General features: G+C 45.7%; 1 long non-coding RNA gene and 2 other non-coding genes across 6 annotated transcripts; all 3 read left to right on the top strand.

The window, feature by feature from the left end:
* The first annotated feature begins 938 nt into the window (after positions 1–938).
* LOC129336775 (uncharacterized) lies at positions 939–8,007 on the top strand. 4 transcript variants are annotated; one of them, XR_008597743.1, is made up of 3 exons: positions 939–1,038; positions 3,378–3,501; positions 7,342–8,007. It is a non-coding gene; the product is annotated as an uncharacterized LOC129336775 (long non-coding RNA). The 4 variants fall into 4 exon arrangements; XR_008597744.1 differs by lacking the exon at positions 939–1,038 and adding an exon at positions 1,939–1,953; XR_008597742.1 differs by lacking the exon at positions 939–1,038 and adding an exon at positions 1,983–2,232 and having other exon boundaries at positions 3,378–3,462.
* Positions 2,075–2,194, top strand: LOC129337199 (small nucleolar RNA SNORA26). Its single transcript, XR_008597794.1, has one exon. It is a non-coding gene; the product is annotated as a small nucleolar RNA SNORA26 (small nucleolar RNA).
* LOC129337198 (small nucleolar RNA SNORA26) lies at positions 5,689–5,808 on the top strand. The gene has a single exon (XR_008597793.1). It is a non-coding gene; the product is annotated as a small nucleolar RNA SNORA26 (small nucleolar RNA).
* Positions 8,008–12,789: the final 4,782 nt, after the last annotated feature.

Here is a 12,789-nt window from a genome sequence, read left to right as displayed (position 1 = left end):
TTTCAGTACAATCCTAAGTAGAACAACTCTCCTTTAAGCCCATTGAATACCCAGGCTCAGCGAGACCTACTTCTGAGTAAGTATGCATATATCATGCTGCAAGCTTCTTCGAGGAAGGCCATCTTTTCTATATGGCCACAGCATGTAGCCTGTCCAGAGAGATCAAGGTCAATGTTTATACTTTCACCACCAGCAAGTATAAAACTATTCCCTAAAAGCTTGCATTCTAATTGCATTTAGGGAAGGGCTTTATTCATTAACAGTCTCATCTTCATTGAATATATATCCAGAGGAGTTAGCCGTGTTAGTCTGTAGTAGCAAAATCAAAAAGAGTCCAGTAGCACCTTTAAGACTAACCAACTTTATTGTAGCATAAGCTTTCGAGAATCACAGTTCTCTTCGTCAGATGCAAGGAGGGCAAGAAGAAACTGGTCAGATATAGAGGAGGGGAGGGGAGGGAGGAGTAGATGCAAACAGCTGCTTCTGATATGGAGATCAGTTTGCTTCCGTTAAGGAAATCAGTTACTTCTGATAATGAGATAACCATTCATAGTCCCTATTGAATATATATATGTTTGAAGAAGTCTACAAACCACTTGACCAGTCAAACTTAAAACTCCTTTTTATAAAGAATATAGCCGGCAGTAACAAGACCAAAGTTTTCCCTTCTTATAACAGCCTCTTGTTTAGGACGTGCTGTTATGAACAGCAAGAATGTCAATTTATCCATTGTTTAAAGCAGAGACACAGAGGAATAAGGAGGAGTCAAGCAGAGCTGACTTGCCTTTCCCTGTAACAGCAATTGGACAGATGCAGCTCCTAGTAATATTTTGGCTAGTTCCAGCATAAGTTCCAGCCCTTCTTTGGGCTGGAGTGGAGCCCGAGCGCCTCCTCCTCTCGCCTCCACCCCCGCCCGGCCCTCCTCCGGAATCTCCAGCCATGACCATCCCGGGTTTCACCTTCTAAAGATGGCGGTGGAGGATCGCTGCAACCTTTAGACTCATGACTGTCAGAAACATCGCCTCCATCTGTAATATGGTGAGTGCTGCACCGGCCCGGCCTGCTTGCCTGCCTGGTGCTTTCACCTTCACTTGAGCTCCAAAAGAGCCCTTCACGCCCTTTAAACTTCACAACTCCTGCAAGCATCATGCCCCTGGCTTCAGTTTGGGAGGATTCTCTGGTTTAATACAGATTCCTTTGCTGTAGTTCAGTTCTGTTGGGCTCTGCAGGTTCAGCTTGTATGTATTATCAGGCCATGTTCAACACTTGCACGTGTTTCAGAGTTCTGCTTTGTAATTATTACATCAACTTACACATTGTGCAATCTTCCTTCAGTTCCAGTGAGAAAGGTGTATAAAGAATATGAATAAATAAAATTACAGATCAGAGTCTGAGAGTTACAGGTTTAATGAGAGGACGTTTGGGAGGTCTGTCCTTCTTAGGGTCGCCAAAGGTCGGAGGGGACTTGACGGCACATCTCACACACACACTCACAAGCCTATTGACATTAATGGGCTTAGTGTGGACTAACTCTTCTTAGGGTTGCGCTGCTTATCCCCTTGAAGGAGCAGGCAGCTTGGGCAGGGTAACACTCAACCTTTTTAAAACTCCGATTTCCCGCTACACGCCAGACACTTTGCGTGTGAAAAACCTTCCCCGTCAACTCTGAGTGGGGCCGCAGAAGAGGAAGCCCCAAGAACGCCCGGCCGCCCGCCGCTGCCGCCGCCGCCGCCGCCATCCCCCCTTCCTCCGCTCCAATGGGCTCCGCGCGGCGGAAGGCCGGGAGGGGCCAAGCAACCACCTCCGCCCGCCTCTTCCACGACCGGCCACTTGGAAGTACTCTGCGCTCTCGCGCGCCCGAGCTGCCCTAGTCTCGCGGGATCTCGCTCCCCCCCCCGCCCCTATATAAACGCGCGGCCGGCCTCCTTTCGCCCTTTCGCGTCCCGTTGAGTGGTGCGTAACGGGGGCTGCGTGAGGGGCGGGCGGGCTGAGCGCGTTGGCTCGCCGTTGGCGGCGCGAGTGGCTCGGAAACGCGCACGTTCCCAGCGGGCCGCCTTGCGCCTCCCTTCGGACTGTGCCCATCGAAAGCTGGCAGTGCTTTCGCGTGGCAACACAGGAGGGAAGAGCAGCCCTCTCGCTGAAACCCGGGCAGGGCTGCTGCGCTCTGCTCCGGAGCCTGTCGCGGGAGACACGCGGGGTTGCCGCCTGCCGGCCTGGCGCCGACCAGGAACGGTATGGAGCCGCTCAGAGGCTGCTTCTGCGGCGGGCGGGCGGGCGGCGGGCTGGTGCCCCCGGGCAAGAGGCTGTCTGGCGGAGTGCCCGAGGGTGTGGGTTTGCTCCGGGTGGCCCTCCTGTCTATCTGTCTGTCTTTTATAGTCTACCTTTCTCATCGAGGCTCCAGGCGGATCACACAGTGTGAGATTAGTACAGGCCATAGCAGTATTTTCCGGGCTTCTCTGTTGTTGCTGTGGCTGCCAGCGTTGCCCAGCATTGGTAGGGATTCCCCGTCGTTCCTTTTTCTGCCCCTGTGGCAGCCATTGCTAGAGTTGCCAGCCTCCACATTGTGGCGGGAGAGTTCCCTGAATTACAGCTGGTCTCCAGGCGGCAGAGTTCCCTTCCCCTGGAGAAAATGGCTGCTTTGCAAGGGGGTATCTGTAGCGTTATACCCCACTGAGGTTGCTCCCCAACCCCCCTCCAGGTTTCACCCCTCAAGCCTAGGCCTGCCAACTCTCCTCCTTGTGCAATGGAAATGGCCTCTTTCTGAGGTTTTTACACTCTTTAAGGTTTCACCTCCCAAATCTCCAGGAATTTCCCAACCTAGGCCTGGCAACCCTCACGTGATGGGGATGGCCTCTTTCTGAGATTTTTTTAAAATGCAAATTAGCATACCACTATGTTAATCATATTTTAAAAAAACTCAAAAAGCCTTCTGATGGCATGGGGGGCTGGTAACCATAAGAACTGGGGCAGGCGAATGGGGGCATCGTGAGTGAGGCTGGGCATATCTGGCCTTCTCCCTGACACAGTAGCCATTTTGCAGCAGTCATTCCCAAAACCTCACAGAAAAGGCAGGAAAAACTGGGAGGTTTACAGAAGAAACACAGTGCTGTGGGGAGACACGGGGGTGGGGGGTGCTTCCCAGTAGCATCCTTGTTTGGTTAAGCAAACCATGTGTAGGCTGCTCAGGAAACTAAAATACTAAGGCCATGCAGTGCAACGGTGTAAGTGTCACAAGCTTTTTGTTGTTCTTTATCTTTGATACATATATGTGCAGACTGTTACCGTTTGTTTAGCTTATAAAGGTCAAACTCCTTAGGATCAGAAACTCTTAATATTAATCCCCTCTTTGCTTCCTCCCCCCCCCCCACCCCATTTAGGGAGGACTGTAACTGAATTGTGAACAATAGTTTGCCTGCCTCAAAGAATGGCCTCCTGAAAAAAAATCAACGCAGCTGAATGCAGGTAAAATAGCAGTTGAATGGTTATCCTTTTTGTTAAAAGGTAAGAATCTGTGCAGCTTCCTGTACAGCATTGCGAAAATTAACCCTTTCCTCTCTTTTCCAGCTAAAAAATAGCGCACGCTGCCTGTGTTGAGTACGTAATTCAAAAGAAAGGTCTGCCCCACAGTAAAAGATACAGATCAGCTGAAGGTTAAAAGGTATATGGCAGGAGGGCTGTTGAAGGGGAAGGTAAACTGGGATCTGCTTGGTCTGTGACCATCCCTGTACCACTACCTTTCCGCTTGCTACGCCTCAGTCTTGTCTACTGAACATCTCTGCTGCTGCTACTTTCTGTCTTTGAAATCCTCCTTTCCCCAAGAAGCAATCAATAACTAGCTACAGGTCGTCATCCCCTGTAACAATCAATCTAATATAGTTCCAGTTGCTTGCCAGCATCTCTCTCCTCTCCTTCCGTTGCACCCCTGTCAGTGCTGAAATTGGTTCTAGGTTCCTTGTTGAGGGACTCAGACTGCTTGTTGTGTTCTGTAAAGCAACATGCGTTTTGATTTAGTAATGGTACCTTGTGGTGTTTAATGCATCCATTGAATAGGCATTAACCAATGCATTGCACCAGCATGATGCTGCATATTGGATAACAGCCCTCCAAAGTTCCAGGTCTAGTGCTGGACTACAAATGGTGGTGCTTAACCCTTTGCCCCACCTGAACTTACTCTTTCCAGTCATGCTGCAGCCTTCCTTAAGGTCGGCTGGTAAAAAAATCTTTGCCTGTAACTTTGCCTGTCCATGACTCGCTGTTGATTCTATTATACAGACAGGGATCCAAGGCTGGAAAGATGATTTGACCAAGACTAGACCATGAGTCTGTGGCTCTCTATGCTGCAGTGCCAGGTAGGGTTCCTGAACTTCAGTTGGTAGTGCAGAAGAGGGCATTTTGGTGGTAGCAGGACAATCCATCCCCAGCCTTTACTTAAATGTTTCCAGAGCACAGAACCATCAGATTGTGCTCAGAATCTGCTTTCTTGCTGCTAAATCTCTGAAGCTGGTATGAAGGCACATGATGTTGCTGAAGCTGGTCTGTATGTGTGTATGAGGGGGCAGCTCTGGAGATCTTACATGCATTGCCTTGCAGTCCCATGGAAGAGAGATCAGGTATAAGTAACCACAGTTGGCATCCGTTTGCCTGAGGTAGGAGAGGAAGGGCTTCATGTTGGTGTGCTGCTTGCTGCCTCTCAAGGTCCCTTGTGTACATGCATGTACACTGAACTGTCATTGTATCGTAGCACTCTTGCTATTTAATAATACGGTATCTCTGGTGATAGATCTCAGATTCACACACACGCCGTCGGCAGGTGTGGTCACCAAGTGATAAGCATGAATGTATGCACCCACTCCTCCACTATAAAGGATGCTTGAGTATTTTATTTAAAACTTTTAAATATTTATTAAAACAGAAAATAACATTGGATTATAGAGAAAGTGCCAGAAGCAGAATATATAGCAAAAAGTAACATTAGACAGTAAACATAATATTGGAAACAGAACGTGTAACAAAGTAGTAAAACTACATAATAATGTAACAGAAAGTAACATTAGACAGTAAACATAATATCAAAAACAGAATGTATAACAGAGTATTAAAGGTACATAAAATTTCTCCTCTCCATCCCCATACTTATTTCTGTTAAAATACATTATACTTGATATTTTATACTCAGCATTTAAAAGAACTTATCTTCAAGCCACATAGTAAAAAAAAAACCCTTTCAATTTTTCCTGAAATTCTGAAGTTGGCTTATGTATATAAAAGGTTAATTTTGACACATAAGCATACAGTTTATTCATTCAATCATATCTGGACAAAGTTCAGCCTTCTGTTGTATATACTACTCATGCTGCTGTCACCATATATTTAAAAAGTTCAATGTGTTCTTTTGTAATATTACTTGGTAAAATATTTAGTAATGTATTTTTTGGCTCCAGCACAAAACAGAGCGTTAGTATCTTTTGCATCATGTATTTTTATCCAATATTGTCTCTTTTATTTAAAACATTTTTAAGCTTCTTTCCACACAGCTTCAGGTCCCCCAAATTGGCAAACGATCAAAACATTAAAACAAGATAAAATGCATTTAAATATATAAAAACAATTAAAACCCAAATACATGAATGGGAGGAAGGGCTGGCATATGGAAGGAATGGCGTCTGGCAACCTGCTCCCCTTTTAGCTTTGCCCTCTTAAGGCTGGTTAGTGCTTTAAGTGGCCAACACAGAGGGGTATAGTAATTCTCTCTTAAACCCAGAGGGGACGATGAAGATCCTTCTCTGGATCCTGTCGGGAGAAACAGGCAACATAAAGGTCTCACTTCACTTTAGCTGTGACGGTCAAGTTGGTGCTGCTAGTGGTATTTTAAATTTATTAAGTGTAACAGTTTATAGTGATTTTTTTTTTACTTTTAAAATTGCTTGCCAACAGGTTTTTGTTGTTCCCAGGAATTGAGATGTGTATAAAGCTTTTACTGGTGCCAAATAAGAGGAATAGGTTTTCTTAAAACAGATGCCTGGATGATTATCAAGAGCTTTTAGAAGCGGCACACGGCAACCTACTACTCGGAAACTAAGTGCTACGGAAATTCTATAAATAGCTGCAAATGAATAGGTTATGGGTAGTTTTGTAGCAGTAGATGTTGGTAATGAATTGAATTTCAGAGAGCTTTTGGATAGCAAATCCTAAAGGTTCATAGAGAAATAGTTCTGAAGCAGTTTATTGCATGATTGGCTTCAGTAAGGGCTTATTTTAGACTGAATATAGTTGGAATAGCTGTTTCAACGGGGAACAGTGGGAGTGAAGGCAATGAGAGCCTACAATAATAGCAAAAAGAAAATCTCATGATGTTCACTGGTGACATTTCTTAACTGCTCAAAAAATTGCAAATAAGTCAAGCGCAATGAGAATCTTAGTAAAATGGAAGATTCTACAGGTGCCTTTGTTGTCTGCAGAAGTTTCTAACGGAAGCTCGACTACAGCGAGTTTCCATTCCGAAAATGGGTACAGTTTTCTTACCCAAGTACATGCAAACCTTTGGCTGAACAAGAAATGATGGGGCATGCTTAGTTGGGCAGCCTCCACCCCGTATCTTGTTTCCTCAAGGAAGCAACATGAGAGCCAGTTTGGTGTAGTGTTTAAGAGTTTCAGGGCTCCAATCTGGAGAGCCAGGTTTGATTCCCCCCTCCTCCAATTGAAGCCAGCTGGGTGACCTTGGGTCAGTCACAGTTCTCTCAGAGCTCTCTCAGCCCCACCCACCTTACAGGGTGATTGTTGTGAGTATAGACACTTTGTAAACCGCTCTGAGTGGATGTTAAGTTGTCCTGAAGGGCGGTATACAAATCGAATGTTGTTATGTTATTATTTGTTGAGTTAGGACTGGGTGGGCCTGGGCTCCCGTTCCCACTTGTTCCCTGGGCCAGCCATTCTCTCTGGGTCTAACCACAGGAAAGTTGTACGAATGAAATTGAATGGGGAGAACCTTGTGTACTACCCTGATCTCCTTGGAGGATGTACGGGATCAGCTCAGTACGTGACCCTCACAGTGAGATTTCTCATGTTAACTGATGATTTCAGTTTGATGGTGTCATGTCATGTATTTTGAGCATATCCCTAAACATTGCTAGGGGAGGAGAGACGGAGCTGCTGCTTATTTCCGGTGGCTGAGATAAGATGTTCATTCAGGAGGCTTTTTGCTGGCTGACAGCAGACTGCCATGGTAGGTCATAGCCTGACGCACGAAAGAGAGCCCTTGACTAATGCTGACCATTGCAGTTGGTACTTGAAAATGTATTTGTAGTGAAAGATTGCTGAACCTATTTCTTTTCACTCACACAGGCAAGAACAGAAGTGGCTGGTTGCTGGACTGTCGAAAACGCGGCATTGATGTAAGAGACGGAAGAAACACTGAAGCTTTTCGTCCGTTTTATGCAGAGATTGATTGGAATGGGGCTCATATTGATGGACTTGAGTTCTACTCACCTGCGTTTGCCTAGCATACATTTGGTTTTAAGAATTTTCACTTTTTTGTGGTTAGAATGGTTTAGGGATTGTTTTTACTCTACAGTAAAAATGAAGTGGTTAAAATGGAGCTTGGTCACACAGATAGCAATCATATTCTGTATTGATCCTCCATAGAGTCTTCATATTAAGGGTGGTGGAAAACCCTGGTTCTCCTCCCTGGTAACCTGGACAAACCTCCTTGTGACCAGCTTTATGGCCGTCACTTGAACCTGGAGCATGAGCTATCCATTAAATCTAAGTGGATAACTGTTGGAATATAACTTTTTTAACAGGCTGAGATGAACAGTCACTAATTCCTTGCAGGACATACAGGAATCTGAGTTGGTAAATTGAGAGGGGCTGCGGATTAGACTATGAAACAGGAAGTCCCCAGATTTCACCGCTGTCATAAACTCAGAGCCAAGCTACAAGTGATGCCTGACACAGGTTGGACACTTGTCAGCTTCCCTCAAGTTTTGATGGGAAATGTAGGCGCCCTGGTTTTACAGCTTGGCTCTCCATTACAGCTGCAAGACCAGGGCGCCTACATTTCCCATCAAAACTTGAGGGAAGCTGACAAGTGTCCAACCTGTGTCAGGCGTCACTTGTAGCTTGGCTCCCACTAAGCAAATCCCTGTCTTGGTTCTTTCCTCTGCTCCTGCTTGTGATGGGTAATAGGAACACCTGGCTCTCCCTTCCCTCTTCAGTTCTGAAATTGGTTTAGGAGCTTCTGGTTTTGAAGTAATTCATGGCGAGGGTGGAGGGCAGAAGTAGAGAAGGCTTGCCTTAAGCAACAGCTTCCTCCACTAGAAACTAGCATAAAGTCCCTGTTGCTTTCTTCACACTGTCTTAATTCTCTGGATCCTGCCCATAATCCCATTGGGGCTGGATTGGGGGGCTAAAAGTATGAAGCCCTGCTTTTGAGGCTCAGCGGGCATATTCTGGAATTATTTGAAGTATACATTACCATTTAAAGGAGTGCCCAAGAAGATGGCTAAGACCAGAGTTTAAAATTAGCTACACCGGTGAATGCCGGTGAGAACTTGTAAGGATTACCAAGATAAGTATGAAGAGCTTTGAACATAGTACCGTATAAACAAAAAATTGGTTTATAGATCATCATAAAGCTAAGCCTTACTATATGTTAAGTTCTAATTCTTGCTCTAAAGTGGCATTGCAAGACATTGTGCAAAAGTAAATTTACTGTTTGTATTGATTAGAATTGGAACTTTCGGATCTTCTGTTAACTGCTGCTTAGTTTTTTTAAGCGGGCTGGCCTTCTTGTTGTCTTATACTAGTGTAAAAGCACTAGTAGCCGGTGAAAATGTTTACCACTGAGTCCACTTTGAGGAAATGGCTCTATTCATAATGCTGTCATGGATCCGGTTTTGTTTCCTACTCAATTTCTTCAGTGCAAGTACAGCAGAGGTTTAGAAAATCCACCTAACTGCAGTATGTTTCTATGGAAACTGACTTTTTAATGCAGTTCTTTAAAAGCAGATGGAATGATGAAAGACAAAGTAACTTTTTGTGCAATGCAGTGTACCATGTTAATTGTGACTAATAAGCAGTCTTGAAAATGTCTACAAATGTGAGGGGGATCTTGTGTCCCATCAGGAAGATTGGCTGTTAGTGCAGTATACAGATGCATTCTGTTTGACCAGTTCTCTGAGAGAGAAATTGCTGCTTTTGGTGGAAGCATAGCATTTCTGGGTAGCAGACGGCACAAAGAACAGGCTCTTACTATGACATAGAATCCTATTGGAATCGTGTTGGCTGCTAGATGCAGCATGTAGGAGCAAAGAAGGTCACCCTTGTGCCTGTTATTTTGCTATTTTCTTCCTTGTGTAAAATAAGGGTATGAATATCTACCTCATAAGTTGATGTGGATGAATAAAATAATGGCTACAAACACTTCACATTTTATTGAAAGTGTGGTTATTGAGCTCTGCGATACACCTTTGTAGAGGGTGCTTAAAAGAAATGAGAATGTTCCATTTCAACTGTGCTAGGGCTAAAATATGTAATTGTCACAGACAGAGTGATAGCCAAAGGACTAACCAAAGTTTCTGAAGTCTTCAGTGAGTGCCTTTTACCTTTTGAAATTAAGTTACGAAGTCATGTGTCATTACGGAAGCAGACTTTTCTAAGACCACACAGAAGGTTCAGCAGCCGTTACTGGAAAAAACACTCTGGGTAAAAGCTTCCGCTGGGTTGCCCTCATACTGTGTATCCAGTGCTTGAAGAGGATAAATGTTCCTGGCCAGGCGAATGCTCTTTTTCCTGTTGACCAGGCCCCCCACCATCAAGATCCCTTACCTGGCTTGGGCTTCAATTCAGAGGCTTGTTACGGGGGTAGACTCTGGAGAAATGGTGAAGTGCCCCCTGTGTGACAAACTACTCCTCTCCCGAGCTAATTGTACTATTGTGTATTTACAAAGTTTATTGAATTTATTTATTAAAATTCAGTGAACATACTTTTCTTGGTTTGGTAATGTGTTCTTAAGAGAGAGTAATTTCTAGTTTTGCTATTGAGCAACTATAACATTTTGGCTCCTGCTAACAAGTTCCTAATTGGTTAATATTTTTCAGCAGGAAGCTCAAAGCTGTCAAGGTATTTGACAAAAATGAGCACTGAGTTGTGCTCCTTGTATTTCCAGTCCTCCTCCTAGGGTACAGTGTTGTGTAGAGGTTAGGGTGGCAGACGAGGCTCTGGAAATCTCAGTTCCGAGACCAACATCCCAGGTTCAGATCTCCACTCAGCGATGGAATCTTGCTGGGTGATCTTGGGCCAGTCACACATTCTCGGTGTAACCTACCTAACAGGGTTGTTGTAAAGATAGCATGGAAGAGAGAGCTGAGAGCTATGTGAGCTGCTTTGGACTCCCCATTGGGGAGAAAGGTGGGGTATAACTAAATACAATTATCTGCTGCATCACCAGTAGTATTCCCAGATTCATCCTGAACTAATACTGAGTCAAATATCAGAAGTGTGTATCATTGATGTGCAGGGAGAGCTGAGCTGTATGATGCCATGCCAAACTGAATCTCCTATGGAACTTTATTTCTAGGAATGATTGCACAAGTATTTTATAAAGGTAGCAACATGGACATTTGGAGGGAGCATTCCTTTGTTTTTATCTTGAATACAATTAACTAAAAGCAGCGGAATGATTGTCATTTCCCCAGGAGTCTGTTTATAATGCTGGAACCAAAAGCATTGTGGGATGGGGAGCTGCAGTAAGGTGGTGAAATGGGTGAGATTGATCAGATCCAAGTTGAAAAGTCTAACTAGAAATGACTGGCAATAATGATGTATTTGTACAAGGCTGTTAGAATTTTCCCGCTGCTTAAAAAATAGTTCCAGTGCCCGTCTGAGTAATGCAGTTAGAGTACTAGTAGCCTAGCAGAGCAAAGCTCTTAATGGGATTCCTAATACATACCAAGGAGATGTGTTAAATAATGGGGCTGTTGGGTTTAGCTGCAAAGCATAATAGGTGATGATGGGTAAACGAAGCCATTCCTGTTTATATAGTTTTTGTATGGTAGCCAGTGAAACTCTTCAGGGTTTTTTTTGTTTGTCAGCAGAATATGCTGCAATTTTTTTAATGTAAGTGAAGAAATAAGTATAATTACATTCAGCAGCGCAGAAGGCAACTGGACCAAGTACCAAGTGGTTTTAGGTAGATATTGAACAGCTTGGGAGGCAGAGTTTCCCAGAACCATCATCTGGTTTGAGGTAGGAGTGTCTTCTGTTGCATGCAATAAAACCACTCTGCAAATTCATATCATAATCCATGTTGTGAATGACATCTTTACACTTTTTAAAGAAAGTGTACATGACTTGCTGAAGCTTCCTGCCATCACACATTCTTAGAAGAACAGGTGGAGGAAAATTGAGTATACATTCACGAGGCTTGAGGTTTGAATGCACTTAATAACTTCAGTTGACTTGAAACTTTGCAAAAAGGAGGTATTGAAAGGCTGAAATCTTTCCATTTTGCTAGCGAACAGTATGAATTAAAAGTTTTGCCGTGGGAGACAGCTGAATGGCTGGATCTGACCTCAGCCGAAAGACAGGAACATCTCCCACATTTCACAGATCAGTCTGTGCAATATAGACCTCGCTGTGCCACAAAAAGAGAGTGAAGGTGCTTAGAAAGGCACCCATGCCCTGTGGCTCATGCTGAATGAATGTTTAATGTAATTTATCCTGCACATAAACCAGTGTGGTGTAAAGGTGTGAGTGTCAGATTAGGATCTGTGACGCCTGGGCTCAAGTTCCTGCTCAGCCATGAAAGCTTGCTAGGCCAGTTACTCTGCCTAGTCTACCTCACAGGGTTGTTATTGGGGGGATAATATGGAAGAGCTCGAATAATGTTATAAGCAGGGCTTTTTTTGGGGAAAAGAGGTGGTGGAACTCGGGACCGCACAATGATGTCACTTTGGGTCAGCTGGAACAAGGGGGGAGTTTTTTAAAGTTTAAATTGCCCTCAGCGAAAATGGTCACATGGCCAGTGGCCCTGCCCCCTGATCTCCAGAGAGAGGGGAGTTTAGATTGCCCTCCGCGCCACCAAGCAGTGCAGAGGGCAATCTAAACTCCCCTCTGTCTGGACATTAGGGGGCGGGGCCACTGGCCATGTGACCATTTTTAAGAGGTGCTGGAACTCCCTTCCGCCATGTTCCTGCTGAAAAAAAGCCCTGGTTATAAGCTGTTTTATGTTCCCATTGGAGAGAAGAGCAGGGCATAAATATTTGTATAAAATAATATATTTGTGTTCACCAGGCTTCAATCACCTGTATTCAAAGCAATGTGCTTGCAGGGCCGGCGCGCCCATGGAGGCCAGGTAGGCGGTGGCCTCGGGCGCGTGGGCGCTGGAGGGGGTGTTGGGGGTGGAGGCGCGCGCAGCGAAGCTGGCATGACTGGGCTGCCTGCAGCTACTGCTGCAGCCAGCCAGCCAGCCAGCCAGCCCCTTGCTGCCGCCGCCGCCACACACCCCAGCCGGGCACAGCCTCTGTGCGCCGCTCGAGCAGCGGCTCGCGGCTTCTGCGCCCAGCTGGGGCGCGCGGGTGGCGGCGGCACGGAGCTGGCTGGATGGCTGCAGCAGCAGCTGTAGCCAGCCCACGCCAGCTCCGCTGCGCGCTCCTCCGCCCCAGCTGGGCGCAGAAACCGTGAGCTGCTGCTGGGGTGGCGCACGGAGCAGCCTCCGCGCGCCGCCCCAGCCCCGGCTCGCAGCTTCTGCGCTCGGCTGGGGCGCGCGGCGGCGGCATGGAGCTGGCTGG

Source organism: Eublepharis macularius, chromosome 10 (assembly GCF_028583425.1).
Source record: "Eublepharis macularius isolate TG4126 chromosome 10, MPM_Emac_v1.0, whole genome shotgun sequence".
Classification (NCBI taxonomy): Eukaryota; Metazoa; Chordata; class Lepidosauria; order Squamata; family Eublepharidae; genus Eublepharis; species Eublepharis macularius.
Note: the sequence above shows the minus strand (reverse complement) of the source record. Positions and strands in the feature narration are given on the sequence as shown.